This window comes from Helianthus annuus, chromosome 14 (genome assembly GCF_002127325.2).
Source record: "Helianthus annuus cultivar XRQ/B chromosome 14, HanXRQr2.0-SUNRISE, whole genome shotgun sequence".
Classification (NCBI taxonomy): domain Eukaryota; kingdom Viridiplantae; phylum Streptophyta; class Magnoliopsida; order Asterales; family Asteraceae; genus Helianthus; species Helianthus annuus.
This window is the reverse complement of record NC_035446.2, coordinates 156705770-156718329: the sequence shown is the minus strand read 5'-3', so window position 1 is coordinate 156718329 and position 12560 is coordinate 156705770. Positions and strand designations below refer to the sequence as shown.

The following is a 12560-nucleotide window of genomic DNA, read 5'->3' as shown; positions in this document are numbered from 1 at the left end:
GAAATAAACTAAAATTTAGAATTAACCCAAACTCCCACCCTTCTCCTTTCAGAAAATCTATTATGTTTGTGCAATCAAATCCTGTTCTTCGCACATCAAATCCTGCAATCTTGCTTTAAGCTCCGGACCATGGCTTATTACACCACCCGTAGTGGGGCGGTTTCTGGGGTTTTTGCCTCCAAAAACGCCCCTCAACGCCTCCAGACCGCCCCATGTGCGTTGTTGACCAAAAAAATTCAAAAGGCGTCCTTTAAAACACGCCGTGCAATTTGTTTTGTGGCCAATCAGACCGTTGCCAACAGTCATATAACGGCCATTTTTATTTTTTTTTTCTTCTCACTTTTATATATATACTCACTACAAACCACATTTTATCTTTGAAAATACCATCTCTTTAATATTAAGGGCCAAGATTCCAAAAAAAGTTGACTATTCCAATGCTTCGACGCGCATCGAAACCATAGTAAAGGCTTTCCTGTAAGTCGAGCAAGTATGTTCCGAAGAACGTCATCACCCATGTTCGCCATTGATGTTCCAATGTTGTTTTAATGGTGATGGGATGAGAAGAGATCGGCTGTACTTTGTTTATAAGGAAGTAAGAAACCCTAGTTACTTTATATAAAATCTTTATATATACTTCATTTCATTGAGTCATGTTTATCTTGAATGCGTATAGAAAACCAACTTCAAATATTAGTTTTCGGAAATTCTGTTGATATATGATCTCAAAAATATATGATGGTAAATTACGCTTTTCGTCCTTTGTGTATGTATCGGATTGCAACGGATAACCTTTAACTTCAATAATTACACACGTGTCTTGCACATGAGGGTAGGTTAGTAATTTTAGGGGGTGTTTGGGATTCCTTCTCAAAAACAACTTATTAACTTATATAAGTCATAAGTTATAAGTTAGAATTTCTAACTTCTCAAAAACAACTTTTTTCACACACAAAAACAACTTAAATAAGTTAAACCAAATACTATAAAAACAAATTATTAACTTTTATAAGTAAATAAGTTATAAACCCAAACACCCACTTACTATTATACTTCAAATATATTTAAGAAAATACACAATCCTAATCCCATCCTCTACCTCACCTCATATCTCTTTCCCATCTTTCTCTCTCTCAAACAACCCCCACCACCACTGTGATAATCACCACCAGATCCATCACACCACCGCCTCCGTATAGATCCACCACACCCAAGTTGGAGTTTACTTTTGTATTATGAAAATCAAACACCAGAAAACCCAAGTTGGAGTTTACATTTGTATTATGCAAATCAAACACCAGAAAAAGCACGAAGCCATTATTATTGATAATCTTCTATAAACCATTTTCATCCATTTTATTTCTATCACAACAATCCCCTTAACTCGAAGGATCAAACCCCAAATAAGACACCAAACTCTTCTCCATCCCTCTGTTCACTCATCAGCTACCAATGTCAAGTAATCTATTCCAAGGGCTTCTTCCCCCTTCTGCCCCCACCACCGCCGCCGTCACCACCACCTCCGTCAGAGCAACCGGATCCGGTGATCGCCAAAGTTTCTCCGACTCCACCTGCTCCCGCTCTCAAGAGCGCCCTTAAACGTTCCAAACCTCCCCAATCCGAACCCCAAGGTATACATTCTTCTCCTTCAATTTTTTGTAATAATTTCTAGGTATAAATCAATTTGCATTCATGATGGTATTTGACACAACACATGAGTAAAAGCAGCAGGTCTAGCTTTCTTTTCTTTTTTTTTTTTCGTTTTTCTTTTTGTTTCTTTAATTTTTTGTGTAAGAAAAGTACTGTAGAAAAGAAGGAATGATGTTTCTCTAGTCAAAGTTTGTATTGTATGCAGCCGAGCCCAACTAGGCTCGAGCTCGGCTCGGTTCGAGCCTATCTATTTGAGCTTGAGCTCGATTTGCGAGTTAAGTCCAAACCTCGAGCTCGGCTCGGCTTGAGCTATTTTAAGAACAACCTCAAACAAGCTAAAAGACCGGCTCGTGCTCGCTTCAATATCGCTTAAATGAGTCAAATCTCGCCTTGAGCTTGGCTCGCCAATGTTAGCATCAGTATTATTATATTATATATATATTAAAAAATAAAATTTTGTTTGGGCTCGTTTAGGCCTAAACGAGCTTTGTGTTTCAGACTCGAGCTCGATAACTAAACGAGCTCCATTACAAGCTCGAGCTTGGGCTCGTTAAAGATTGGCTTGTTCGAGCTTTTAACTTAGCCGATAACGAGTAGCTTTCGAGCCTCTCCCGCTTATTCTTTACTATATTTATATAAGATATGGGTTTCATCATTGCCTTGTGAAATTATTTTGTGTTTTTTTATTAAAAATGTGAAAAATCTTTGCGACACTTTTCAAAACTCAAAGCTCATATTCGGGTTGGGCTAATCCACCTCTTTCATTTCAACCCAAGACCACACCCGAAATAGATGCTGAAATTGTGTGAAATCAAGAAGCAAGAACCAACATAAATATCTGGTTTTGCTTTTGTTTTTTCTTTTTTTTTTTTTTTTTTTTTTTCTGGGTGGGGTTTTGGTCTTACTCAGTTCAATCAAAGATCTACCTCTACACACCCATACTTTGAACAATAACACCCTTAAAAGACTTAATATTCCGCAAAAGTGAAATAACTTAAGATTAAAAAATGATGGTTCTTTAAGTTTTTCCAGATCAAATCCTATGTTTAATAACAAACCACTAAAACTAACCTAAAAACTCAACCCACTAAAGTTTCATAATCAAAAACCCATATGAACCTATATTTCAAAGCTATCCCACATCTGACATCATCACAAAGATTCATCAACATAAAAAAAAAGAAAAATCCTAACCTTAAAGATCAAACTCTTTCTGATACTCTAGTAGGATAATTCGCAGCAGACCCTTCTCTTGTCAAACCCTTCGCATCCATCATCACAATCGCCATTGTACACCCAAACACCATCTAAATGACGTCGTTGGCTCCAACTCAACCTGCCACAACTCTCTCTTCAATGACAAATGCACATTTAAATCTCAAATGCACATTTAAATCTGACGACCCCATCAACACATTTCCTTCAACCGACGCAACTGATATCATGAATGTCCCTTTGGCCCTCGCACACGATCCCGATCTGAATAATTCCTCTACTCTTACAAAAGATAACCAACATGGTGAGAAAACAACAAATTAGAATTCTCCACAACTATTACATCGACAATTTGTCATCAGGGTAAACTATTATTTAAAGTAACAAATCTTATTAACACAGTCATAACATGTCAACTCTAAAAGGGTTGTTTTAATCAAACTAATTATCCACTTTATAAATAAGCAACCTCTTTAAGCTTTGGGTAGTTGTACCCTTGGCTTTGGGTGGTTTTCAGAAAAAAAAAAAAAAAAGTGAATTTTACTTTTTAACCCAATTCTTTCTATTTGTTGCAAATTTAACTTACAAAATTGCTTTTGTTCACCTTAAAGCCAAAACTTTTCTTCTTTTACAATTTAATCTCACAATTTTTCTACTTTTCATCTTTCGCAAATTTTCGATTTACGTTTCGTACTAATTTTACGAGTTACCACGGAGCAATGTGCTTGCGTGGTTCCACGTTTTTACGTTTTGTTCATAATTTTGCGAGTTAATACGCCACAACGTCCATGTGTAATTCAAAGTTTTTACGTCTATTGTTTTTCATCTTACAGGTTCGTCACAGTGCGTGAGTCATTGATCAACTTAGTTATTAAAACACTATAAAGAAGCAACATATTTATGCATATATGTGTTGTAATCTTGGCTTTGGAGGTTTTCAAAGAGAAAATGGTCATGTATATGGTTGTTGTAACCTTGGCTTTGGGGGTTTTTAAAAAAAAGTTGATTTTTTTTACTTTTAACCCAAAACTTTTTATCTTTTGCAATCTATCCTCACAACTTTTTTACTTTCAACTTTGGTCCTTTATAATTTTCATTTTCCGCAAATTTTTCGCTTTATACTTCGTTCTAAATTTTGTGACTTAACACATCGCAACGTGCGTCTTTGGTTTAACGTTTTTACGTTTCGTTCTAAATTTTACGAGTTAACACGTACGTGTGTGGGTGAACGTTTTTACTTCGTCTATTTTTTCCCCGTTTGACAAGTTCAACATAACGTGTGAGTCCTAAATCGACTTAGTTATAATTAAATAATCCCCGCCGCATTGCGGCAGGTCGTAATTCTAGTTAGAACAAAATCTCAAGGTTATGTAGTTATTTCTAAATGTAAAACCAAATAGGAATGGCTCTCATACCATCCAACCTCCTAAAGGCGCCAACGTTTTAACTTCAAAAGACAATGAAAAAACGATAGAAACAATTCAATCCTCATGTGACATTCTGACAACAGACGGTTCTTTCATCTTAGGTGATGGTCCTTTTCCTTCCTCATTCTTGTTTGGGTTTGGGACATAATTTCCAAATCAAACACATCTTCAAAACTAAACAAACAACATCAAAAATACTTGCAAATCCATTAATTAAAATAAAAACACACAAACACCTTGTTACACCCATACTCAAGCCGAAACAAATTGAAACCCCTCACCCCTAAACGATGATGTTATTCGTTTTTTTCTCTTCATCAAACCTCCAAATTGAAACCCCCACCCCTAACCAACTACTCTCAGATCTCCATTATGGTTACAACATAAGTTGCCATGCCAAATAGCGGAGTGTCATCACATCCTGGATCACGTAGAAAACAGACGTCCATAACAAAACTAATCAATCTCTCACATAAGCTTAGGCTCACTATCATCCATACGAACATAGAATCAAAATAATAAGACAAACATTCAACGTTTAACACCAAAATATGTTTAGGTTAACCAATAACATTGAGCAATCAACTTTTCAGATGAGTCCGACCACACCATCATCAAGTCAAACACAAAGAGAGAAATATAAGGCCGCAAACATCCGTCGCCGCCATAGATGGCTGCAAAGCCGACGGAAACAGCTACGCAACAACCCTCTCTCTATTTATGCTTTTACATAGACCTGGCAAAATGGGTGGGTCGGGTCGGGTTGGGTGGCGGGTCAAAACGGGTCAATAAAAAGCGTTGTTTTGGTTTGGGTTAAAACGGGTTCGGATCATAACGGGTTCGGGTTAAAAAGGGTCCGAGTCAGAACGAGTTTCGGGTCGGATCAGGTTGGTTTAAACAACATTTTTTTAAAAGAAAAGGCTTGTAGCAGCAATAGATCCATCTTCACTTCTCCATATACATGTATAGACGAAGAAACATATACATACATAATGTATTTGTGGCTAATTTTTAATAAGAAAATTTTGATATAAAATAATAAAGCAAATAATCAAAGGGTTTACCACATACATGTGGGAGTGCGTAGTTATCCATAAAAAAAAAGTTGAAAAACACATTTAATATTTTGATAAATTATAAATGAAAATTAAAAACTGATATAGTTTCCAAAGTGTATTAAACTACCTGCTCTCTGTATCTAATCTATTTATTTCTCTCTACTCAAACTCTTCAAAAACGGTGAAGAAGGAAAAAAAGCTCAACATCTACAAACATGGTGAAGAACCAAAACAAACAAACAAGGTGTTTTACTTGTCTCTCTTCGGAGTGAAATAAAATATAGTAGAATAAGGCGGTGGACGGTCGTTGCTAACGAAGGCGGTGGTAAACAAACAGCGGCAGATGAACCCGTTGCTCACTTGCCTCAACCCGTTTTGACTCGTTGCTTACCTGCCTCACTTTGGACCCGCCTTTCTGTTTCAGAACATTGTTAGGAGCCTACTTCGACCCGTCCTTCACTTTTGACAAACCCAGATGAACCCTAAGATGGAGAATATATGCCCAAACTGACCCGTATAAGAAGATACGGGTTATGATTGCCAGCCCTAGTGTTTACTGTAAAAAAATCCAATTGAGGTTCAAGGTAATGCAATGCTATTTTAAAGGTTAATGTGCTTGACTCGGCCAATGAGGTTCACCCGCCTTTGGCAGTAGCAATCATTGTTCCTCGGGGTCGTGAAAATGACCCGATATTCTGTACAAGAGCTGGTCAACAGGATATGTTTGAAAGATTTTTCGGGATATCGAGGTTGTTTGTTGTTGCTAACGACACACATGGCTTAAGAAATGTTAAGTACGATCTATTTGTGATAACTGAGAATTACCAAAGAATTGCTGAAAATTCTATTAATTTTATGTTAAGGCCTTACCTTCCTCTGTGTGTGAGGTCTTCTAAAACAAGATATCTAACTTTCTCCGACGGGTTAGTTAATGGGAAGGTGGTAAGTAACTCACAAATGCTACCTTTGGTTTCATTTTGTGTAACTGATTAAGTCATCTGTTTCAGCAAGGATAAATTTGAGCTAAGGAGAAGACTTCGATTCAACAAAACTGAAAATTTCATTCACAATGACTATAGACGGTAACAAATACAACAATGATCCAAAAGAACTTTCCATATTACATTCCCAAGATCCCACGTATGATATCATCGAAATCGAAATTTCTGAGCCCCAATGGAAAGCTATGTGGTTTGCCATTGACTTGATGACCCACAAAAGAAAAAAAGAAGCTCTGTCTGCTACTCTAAAAGGGAAAACATTTAGGAAAGCTTTATCTAGACTTTCCGAAGAAAGGAAACAAAGAAAATGACTCTGGTTTGGTGGAGGGCTTGGAGCAACAGTTTTGAACTTTTTGCAAACTAACGCTGGATGTAAAGTGATCGTTGTTAACCGTGACATCTCAAGTTTATAATATCTGATGGATCTCTTCGATGTTACAATGCCGGTGGTGATGAAATTTAACATCCCACTTATGAGAATCTTGGATGACTGTGACCCAACCCTGCCATAAACCCCTGATGAGTATGTTGATGAATTCCGTAAAGAAAACTTTGTTATGTTTGATCTGATGGTAGTTGATATTCACGACTTCAGTTCCGTGTGGATTGCACCCCTAGCTGAGTGGGTCACACTCGAGTCCATAGCAAAGATGAAGAAAATTCTTACTTCCGATGTAATAGTCGTTATTCGATTTATCGGGTTTGATTATTTTTCTTTTGTGAACTGTATGGAGAAGACGAAACAAGTGTTTTGGAAAGTGCTAAAGATTAAAGTCTCATAAAAAAAAGTTTTGTACTGGTAGGCATGTGTTTATCTGAAGTTTAGCTTATTTGGTGAAATCTGGGACGTGCTCCTCCACCTTGGCTGCAGCAGTGGAAGTATCTTCAGGAGAACACATTTCTACAAGTACCATTAAATCCAATCTTTCCTTTTCTCTCAACTCTCTCCTTCTCTCTATATAACTTTAACCCCCCCCCCCCCCAGCGACAACCATTTTCATCCAACAAATTGACCCCTAACCACTCATAGAAGCTATCTCAAATGCCCTCTAGCACACTAACAACCTCATCCCCATTACTCATCCAGATAATTTGTTTATCACCGATACTTTGACCACCAAACAACTTGCTAGAAACATTAAAAACCTTAATCGCCATCCTACAATACACCTGTTTCTTTTCAATTGCAACTTTCCCACCCAACTTCTTTGAGCACAACCCCCCCATAGCCGCCCTAACGAGTTTGCTTAGTTTACTTGGCCACCACTGTTGTAGAGAGTTGCATAGAGTTCTGGCAACGAAGATTGATTGACGTATGCATATTTTTGAAACGAAAAAGAGATAGAGAGTTCAAACAACGCAACAGTATGCATTGCTTGAACCGATTTGTGGTCACTATAATAGATCGATTAAGGTATTTAGTGGCCTAGTTTTGTTGCGCGTTGTGGTGATGCTCACAAGTTTTGGAGAGTATAGAGAGACAGGTTCAAAGAGAGAGAGGTCGATGGGTAGATATATTTGCATCTGATGTTTATAATTACATTTAGGGTTCGGGAATTGGGAAAGATGATGTTTTTATATATGTAATATTTTTGATTTTATTTAATAATGAAAATTTTATATAAAAGAATGAAACGACCAGAATACCTTTAAGTGGATAGACATAACTGAAAATTTTAAGTTAGTGTTAAATGACGAAAGGTGTAATGCGTTTTCAAAATAAAGGATTGTGACTGTAATTACGAAAGTTAAAGGCCTCCATTGCAACCCGCTACAAACGTAAAGGACGAAAAGTGTAATTTACCCTAGGAGTTTTCTAGTGCCAAAAGTCTCGCCTATGTGAAGCGCTCAATTCACGCTTTGCACCTTGGCTTTAAGGGCCTAATCACCTTGTTGTCACTTTAAGGGTCTTTATTTAATCAGGACACACAAGCGATACAAACTTGATAGTTTGTTATATATTATGAGTCGATATCATAAGGGATGTCATAGTGAATAATTTTGGAGAAAGGGGTTAAAAAAAACGAATTTTAGCTCCAATGACCTTGATTTAGTGTGAAAAACCACAAAAAAAAAAAAAAAAAAACACATCAATGTATTTTATATCTGGAACCCTATAATGGAGTAGTACGTACCAAAATAGATGCCAAGGCTAGGAAACAAAGCGACAACAACAGTGAACATTACTTGCATGTGATAAACTTATATGACTGGTTGGGATAAGAATGGAAAATCAGTGATGACATTCAATGTATTGAATTATATAATTGGTTCAAAAACACGAGCTCTTCAGAAGAGCAACAAGACGAAGGGAATGATCCCATAGAACCCAAAGAAGAACAAGAAGACGGAGGGGATGATCTCATAGAACCCGAAGAAGAAGAAAAAGAAAAAAAAAGTAACTATTGTATATGTGGCACTTCCTCTAAAAACAATATACAGGGAGTGCAAAATTGAGGATCCTTTGGGCCTAGAAACAACATTATTAAAGAAAGTGAAGAAAGCCAAAGCGGATAGCGTGATGATAAATTTGTGTAGGGAATTGTTCAAGGGTCTGAATTCAACAGAATATCATTGGGATGGATACACCAAGCTGTTTGAAATGTTGAAAAATGAAAACCTCAAGATTCAGGTTGTGATATGTTTCCACACTGTTATTGAGGATGATTTGACCATATCACTACCATCATGGATAATTGAAGCTAGTAAAAAAATTAAGACACGTATCTCAAAGATAATCATAAGAAATTCACTACCGAATGCCTTTCATAGGGCATTGACTAGGAGGACGTGTTAGAGGGCAGATCAACATTGATAGTTTATGTTGCCTTAATACATTGCTTTCATAAAATTTTCAAAAAAATCATACAAGATGATGTAATCAAGGTTGTTAAACTTGGTTTAGGCCCACAAGGAGAGCTGCGGGATCCGTCATGTTTTACAAAACGTGGTTGGAAATATTCCATTTCAGATAATTAATGCACCTCACCACCGAGATTGCGTACACTTATAATTCTTCTCCAGGTTCAAATGATTTTTTCCATAGTAAGGAAAAGTTTGATAGCCGTGAATCGCGTTACTTTTTGTATCAGTATGCCAAACAATTGCAAAACATTGCCATTGAGGGCTTTCTTTGGCAAGAGGTGTTTTTGGAAAAAGAAAATGGCCATTAACGTGAAGCTAACATGTATCAATTGGTGGTACAATCATGAGAGCCAAAGCCATGTTGCTCAGGTAACAACAGGCTTCTTTACTACATGCAACCATAATGGTTACGAATTGGTTCTGAAGATGTTGAAGACTAACAAAGCTGGCTTAAACTTCACAGTGAAGCGACCTTCCACAGTTGACAAATGTGATTCGGATCCTGATACTTTAGTGGATAATTATCTTGTATTAGTTTATCCAAAATCAATAAATATTTCTTTGTTTTAAATTCATCCTTCATCTATCATTCTTGTTCATTATTAGTTGTTTATGACTTGAATTCACCCGTCTCTATTTTATTTACCAAAAAGACACTGAAACTGGATCTACGCGGACTATCATTAAAATTTCCTTTGAAGATCTTTTCTGCCAATGTGAGCTTTGATTACTTTTCTGCCAAGGTGAAAATATAATACCTTTGTGTGAACTTTTTTGCATTTCAAAAGTTTGGTAAATAGAAAAGAGACGGGTGAATTCAAGACATAAACAACCAATAATGAACAAGAATGATAGATGAATGATGGATTTAAAACAAAGAAATATTCATTGATTTTGAATGAACTAATACAAGATAATTGTATGAATCCATTCGTGCAAAAATAAATAAAATATTTTATTAACTTTAATTATAGAACAATAACAGAATGAAACTGAAACAATACAATTACAACTGAAAAATAAAAGAAAAACAAGAACAAAATTAGCAAAGATAAACAGTTCTTGGCTGAGGATCGTGTTAGACACGGGTCCCTTGAAACAAATTTTGAGTCTCCGAGGAGAACTCGTTTGTTTCCAGGATACAACAGCCTAAGCAATTGCACTGCCAGTCTTGACTCCAACCCGAAGGTGTACCTTGCTGCTTGAAAAAGAAGAAATTTCAGAGGAGAAGATTGTAATGCTGTGTGTTTCAGTGTATCAGTTCTGCAACAGGATCCTCCTATTTATATTGCATACGTTGAGAAGAAACTGAAAAACGAATTAAATGAGAGAATTAAACTGCATTAAACGTCTTCAATACACTCTAATTTGTCATTTAATTCTTAGTCAAAACTGTTGACTCGTCAATTTCAAATGCTGAAATGTAACTGCACTGTTATTAACGGCTCAAAACTTCTACGCGCGCGTGTAAGACAGACTGGTGCGCGCGCTCCCTACTGGTTCATGCGCGCGCACGTCTTTCATGCTCAAGCGCGCGTGCGCCACGTCACCTGTGAGCCAGTACGAGCACGCCACACAGTCGCGCCGTATTGGCTCACTTTGGTGCGCCGCGCACGTCACATCAATCCATGCGCGAGCGCGCGAGCCAGCTAGTCATGAACCACGCGCGGACGTGCCACGTGTACTCGCGCGCGGATGCGCTTGATTTCCACGTCATGCGTCTCGTATCCGTCTGTCCGCATGCCACGTCACCTACCACCTGCTCCTTGCAGCCTCTATGCTCCACCACGCGCACGTGGTCAAAAATACAAAGGCGGCTCTCAAGCGGCTCGCGACGATACGTGCAAAGTGCAAAGTGCGCCTCATCGCCCACGCCACGCGCGCACGTACGTGCGAGTGCGAGTTAGGGTGCTCCGCACCCTTTGCGAGTATACTTAGTGTGTGCTTCCATGAAACAATAAGGATGGAGAGTTCCCACTTAAATACCACTTTAAGTTTCATATCTTCTCCTATGTGGGAAAAGGTGCCACTTTCCCACTTTTTCAGCATTCTATGTTTGAAACACCATACTTTGAGCATCGATATCTCATTTATCTTAGCTCCGTTTTGGACGTGATTTAGTTCGTTGCGAAACTCTTCCAACATAGAACACAAACCCACAAATAAATATCTAAAACCCGTTCATTTTCTTATATTGATTTCTAGTCCAAAATAGGAAAAAATCATTTTCCTATATTTGTGAAAAATGATATTTTCACAAATTTCCAACAATCCCCATCCACTAAAGTATCAGGATCCGAATCACATTTGTCAGTTGTGGAAGGTCGCTTCACTGTGAAGTTTAGGCTAGCATTGTTAGTTTTCAACATCTTCAGAACCAGTTCGTAACCATCATGGTTGCATGTAGTAAAGAAGCCTGTTGTTACCTGAGCAACATGGCTTTGGCTCTCATGATTGTACCACCAATTGATGCTTGTTAGCTTCACGTTAATGGTCATTTTCTTTCTCAAAAAATACCTCTTGCCAAAGAAAGCACTTCATGGCCATGTTTTGCAACTGTTTGGCATACCGATACAAAAAGTAACGCGATTTAAGGCTATCAAACTTTTCCTTACTACGAAAAAATTCACCTAAACCTGGATAAGAATTATAGGTGTACGCAATTTCGGTGGTGAGGTGCATAAATTATCTGAAACGGAATATTTCCAACCACGCTTTGTACAATATGACGGATACCGCAGCTCTCCTTGTGGGCCTAAACCGAGTTCAACAACCTTGATTACTCATCTTGTATAATTTTTTTGAAAGTTTTATGAAAGTTATGTATTAAGACAACATAAACTATCAATGTTGATCTGCCCTCTAACACGTCCTCCTTGTCAATGCCCTTAGAAAGGCATTCAGTAGTGAATTTATTGTGAATATCTTTGAGATATATGTCTTAATTTTTTTTACTAGCTTCAATTATCCATGGTGGTAGTGATATGGTCAAATCATACTCAATAACAGTGTGAAAACATATCACGACCTGAATCTTGAGGTTTCTTTTTTCAACATTTCAAACAGCTTGGTGTATCCATCCCAATGATATTTCTTTGATTCAGACCCTTGAACAATTCCCTACACAAATTTATTATCACGTCATTCGCTTTGACTTCCTTCACTTTCTTTAATAATGTTGTTTTTAGGCCCAAATGATCCTTAATTTTGTACTTCTTGTATATTGTTTTCAGAGGAAGTGCCACATATACTATAGTTACTTTTTTTCTCTTTCTTATTTTTCGGGTTCTATGGGATCATCACCTGCGTCTTATTGTTCTTCTTTAGGTTCTATGAGATCGTTC

At 37.4% G+C, this 12560-nt stretch overlaps 1 long non-coding RNA gene across 1 annotated transcript; it reads left to right on the top strand.

The window, feature by feature from the left end:
• The first annotated feature begins 1087 nt into the window (after positions 1–1087).
• Positions 1088–8437, top strand: LOC118486744. Its single transcript, XR_004879709.1, has 2 exons — positions 1088–1631; positions 6358–8437. It is a non-coding gene; the product is annotated as an uncharacterized LOC118486744 (long non-coding RNA).
• The last annotated feature ends 4123 nt before the right edge of the window (positions 8438–12560 follow it).